Source organism: Molothrus ater, chromosome Z (genome assembly GCF_012460135.2).
Source record: "Molothrus ater isolate BHLD 08-10-18 breed brown headed cowbird chromosome Z, BPBGC_Mater_1.1, whole genome shotgun sequence".
Taxonomy (NCBI): domain Eukaryota; kingdom Metazoa; phylum Chordata; class Aves; order Passeriformes; family Icteridae; genus Molothrus; species Molothrus ater.
The window spans coordinates 4,590,370-4,595,221 of record NC_050511.2 but is presented as its reverse complement, the minus strand read 5'-3'; the positions used below and the strand labels follow the sequence as shown (position 1 = coordinate 4,595,221).

Here is a 4,852-nt window from a genome sequence, read left to right as displayed (position 1 = left end):
GCAGGGAGAAAGAGAGGTTCCTGTGGTATCTCTGGTTTCTGTCTTTCCTAAATATGTTATCATAGAGGTGTTAGCAGCTTTTCTAATTGCCTTAGCTGTGTGCCTGTTCTCAAAGTTAGCCAGAGATTGGTTTTGCCAGGCATGGAGGAGGCTGCTAGCAGCTCCTCACAGCAAAAATCACTTCCATGGCTGGCTTTTTCCCTTTTTTTCCTCCTCACCAAAACCCATGCTATTTAAAACCACCACATATCTCCTCAAAACATGAGAGTGTTGGACTCAGATTCCTTCTGCATTTAGTTTAACACTATTTACAGCTGCTTTACACGTTCCTTAGAGTGTTACTCTCCAGATGAGAGGTCATAAGGCAGAGTTTAATACCAGATATGCTCACGTGTGAAACTGAAAGGTTTCTCTTCATGGTAGCTATTGGAAAAGGAATTATCTCATGTTTCAGTAACTTCATTCTTCATTTTTTTAACATGATGACAGTAAAATGCTCATCTATGTTACCTGTAATAATAGTGCAATTGCCTGATTTCATCTGGAGGAGACAGAGATGTGGTGGGATGACTTCCTGTAAAAACACAACTGTATAACGCCTGATAAGTACAGATTCCTCTAGCTCCATCTTTCACATATCCTAGATCCAGCCCATCAATGTTCCAGGTGATCAGTGAGAAGCTGCTGTCATCTTTTGGCTGTGAGACTGCACTGGCATTACTTGTCATTGCATCTGCAGTGACATCAATAAAGCTGCTTGTGTCTGCCTAGGCCGGGGCTGCCCTGCCTGCTGCTGCCACCAATTAAAATGTCACGTTGCACTGTAGGAATTGCGAGAAGTTATTTCAAAAATAGATGGTCAGGCACAGCAATGAGGAGCTAAGACACATGGACCTGTTGCTTGTCTTGAAGATTGTTTATTGTAAAAACTAAACACTTTCATGTTCTACACTTAGGCCAAAAGCACTCATTGGCCCCTGTCCTGCAGTGTCGCTGTTCGTGCGTCCCTTTACCCAATCAGCTCTCTGATCGTGCACTTCCCCAGCCAATCACTGCCCCACGCCCATGCCAGCCATACAACCTGATCTCTGGTTACAGGACCTGGCTTGTACCTTGCTGTTAGCCCAACCTTTCCCAGAGTGCTTTCTGTTGAGCTGAAGTGAACAGGATTTCTTGTCTCCCACAGTCAGGAATGAAATTAAGCCAAACGAGGCAAGCATTGTTTTTGAGAACCATTTATTGGTAATAAAAAAATAAAATAAAATAAAAAAATATATAAAATAAAATAAAACATAAAAAATAAAATAAAATAAAATAGAGTTATGCTACTAAATAGGGCTAGAAAAGACAAAGAATGAGGAAGAAAAATGGGAGGGAGAGAGAGGGGAGACAGAGGGAAAAAACCAGCTTTACCACCAGGGGTTGGGTTCTCAATGTCCACAAGGTGAGGGCTCTGCACGCTGCCTGCCTGGGAATGACTCCTGTGGTGACAGGTGACTGGACATGAGGCAAGGGAGGTCCAGAGGCCTGGGTCAGGCTCAGAGGTGGGCAAGGTTGGAAGCAGGTGACTCAGGCAGGGATGCAGGGATGAATCAGGCAGGGTGTTCGTCAGGGACACAGGACAGACACAAGGGCAAGCAAGAGCCAGCAAGGGCAGGAGAGCCAAAGGCAGGCTGGGGCCAGGGCAATAGTGAAGACTCAGAAGCCCCAGACCTTGTGATGCTGTCACTTTTGATGCCCCTGGCTGCTCCCAAAGTCCACTTGCTGACAGGAGACCATTGGCCTAATCCAATGTCCCACTGCAGTCCATTGGTAGACACATTTTGTCATCAATTGCAGAGTGTCTCTGGAGGGTTCAGCGTCATGAATATAAATGAGGCCAAATTTTCTCTGGAGAAAGAGGTTCTCGTTTATTAAAATAGCTGCAGGGAACGGAGTACCTAGAATAAGCCCAAGCACCCACACATCGAGCCAAAACCAGAACAGTGCACTACCCCCAAGTGCACTGAGCTCTCCCCAAAACACAAGTTTCCAAAAAAAAGAAGAACCCTGACCCAACTGAACTCCCCCCATTTATAGCCACCTTCAAGTCCAGGATTGGTCCATTTTTGATCCCCATGGTGCTGGGTCCATTTCCAGGCTTCTCATTGGTCTTTAATGCCATTCATTCTGGGCCAATCGTTTCTGCAGGGCTTAGAATGATTAGTCAGATCTTCCATCCAATCCCTCTTTGACCTCGCCTTGCCCCACCAGACCTTTGCACCAAACCCTGGGCCCTTCTCCTGGAACCTTCTAATAACCCCCCCAACTCTTAACATAATGCAATTAATACAACATAATTAATATAATATAATTGCACTATGCCCTAATTTAACATAACTTAGCTTTTACTTATAATGTTCAGTGTCTTTGGTGTTCCCCTGCTGACTGCCTGTCCCATGTGAGATATGAAATGGCTGCCAGGAAAGGTCTCCCCAGAGACAAGGTTTTCCTCCATCTTCTCCTGGCTGCCTCCTTGACATGGCAGACATGCAGCCCTCCCCTACAGGCCTCTGACAACCAGGGTTGGGACAAATCAAAAGTAAATTGGCTCCTCACATCATCCTTTTAAATAAATCCATTAGAAGTGTACAGAACTGTTTTATTCTGCCTGTCGGTGGTGTGGGTCACGCGTTCTGAAGAGACAATTAACCTGAAGTGGGAAATTTGCAAGCACCAAGTTATTGTGCTGAAAAGTAAAACCAAGGTCTTTTCTCCTTATTATGTAAGACACTATAAAACCTTCAGTTTCTTGCTAGAGAGAGAGAGAATTTTCAGAGCAGAGATGAAAAGATAGGATGAAATTAATAGAAATGCTGAAGTGTGGGGTTTTCTTTTTTCTTCCTCTCTTTCCTGCTAGGCTATCACTGAGTGAATACAGTTCCACTGAGGGCCCATGTGGTGGCACTGTTTGCTGAAGTCTTTATTTCACAGACTGAAGGACAAATCCTACAGAGAGGAAAAGAGAAGGAAAAGGACAAATCTCGCTAATGGAGCTTTTCATGTTGCAGTGGTCAAGTGATATGGTCAAGCCTCACTTTTATGTGCCTGAACCATCATGTTCTTTTCAGCCCTATTTCCAGGATTCCTGCACAGGGAGTATTGATCTTTTTATTTCTCCCCCGCTTTTTTTTTTTTCTTTTTTCAGTTACAGCAAATAACAGAGAATAGAAAAATAAATATTTTTAGATAAATGCCCAAGGATGGGATAATCTACAGATATATGCATATATGTTGCATATTCTTTTTTTTTTTTCTCTCAGAAATATGGTAACACTGAGCTAGTTAAACTTATTAACATTCCTGAATAGGAGCTCAGAAATTTGAAATGCAGATGTGCTGAGCACATAGCTTGAAATCTCTTGTTTATTGGTTGCTATTTTATACCTTAAAAAGCATTCAATATGCTCCTACTTGTAACTGCTTGTGTTCACACTTCTGGTCTTTCACACTTTATGCAATTATTAATAGTTGATATATCCCTTTTTCTTGGAGGGAACACAGCCCTTTAAAGTCAATGATATTACTGAAATTTAGTGGCATCACTTGAGATAGCTTTGGTGGAGAGATTCAGGTGCCTAAACATACCTATCTAGGGCCTTTAGATACCAAGGGACATCCAAGACATTTCTCCAGGAAAGACACAGGAAATCTGGGGCACCCAGAGTCCCACTGGAAAGCCTATGGGCAGCAAGTGGGAAACACATGGGATTAGCTCTCTCTGAGTGTTACAAGACCTTTGTAATGTCAGGATGCCTCAGCCTTTGAGGAAAAGGATTCAAAGGCTGCTCACATCTGTGTGGCACTGGGGTAGGATCTCCTTCCTGCCTTCCCTTCCAGGGTGTGTTCTCCTGTCCATTACTTTGCTGCTGCCTTTGGAGTTCTTAAGACCCCATGTCTCAGGGGAGGAAAGAGTGGTAGGAGTTTTCTGCTATTTTATTTAATAAAATTATTGCCAGAGTCAGAACAGGAGAGGGTGGGAGCTCATGGCTGTGAGGAAGGGACAGGAAAGAAGGATGGAGACCTCCTTTTCTGGCAGCAATAGCCCATTATGGCATTTTGTACCATTTGAGTCAGCATCTCTTTTTTTTTTTTTTTTACCCCCTGAGGGCTTTAGTGCTCTCTCCAGCAGGTCAGCTGGCTGTTTTCAGACCCCAAGCCAGCATCTCTTCCCCAGATATGATGTGGGAGGATATTTCTCCTCTCCTTCATCATGGCTTATACCGCCTGTGGATCTACTCGCCAGATTTTGTGGTGCTGGATGAGTCATGTGGATTTTGAAGATGGGGTTCAGCTGTTTTTATGTGAAAAGTGGCCCTCAACTAAAATTGCAATTAGGTACAGTGGGACATTTCTGAAAGCATCAGCAGCCTTTGGGCACCCAACTCCAGCTAAACACTTGTGAAATTCTTTTTGTAGTCCTTTGCAAAAAGAGACATGATAGCTCAGCCTGTCCCACCTCTCTTGCTTCCATAATCTCCCCCTAAAATACTCCCAGTTAAGTAGGGATAGATGTCATTCGTGGTCATTGTGAAAGTTTGATTGACTTTAGGATCCCCTTCCTAATCAAGCCATTAACTTTTAAAGATGAAGCAGAGAAGAGCACAATGTAACAGCAATAAAAATAATTAGGGTTGGAAACGAGTCTTTGTTGCTGTCTGGGAATTTGCAGAGGAAACCTGAGTTTTGACATGCACTGTTATTGTCATGCTGCATTGATATTCAGACTGATGGTTGCACAATGAATCTCTCTCTTCTTCTTCTTCCAGTATAATGTGAGACAAATTGCACAAGATGAGAATATTTACGTGTT

General features: G+C 43.4%; 1 pseudogene; it reads right to left on the bottom strand.

Moving 5' to 3' along the window:
* Nucleotides 1-233: 233 nt before the first annotated feature.
* LOC118699624 (tyrosyl-DNA phosphodiesterase 2-like) lies at nt 234-4,568 on the bottom strand (annotated as a pseudogene).
* Between the last annotated feature and the right edge of the window lie 284 nt (nt 4,569-4,852).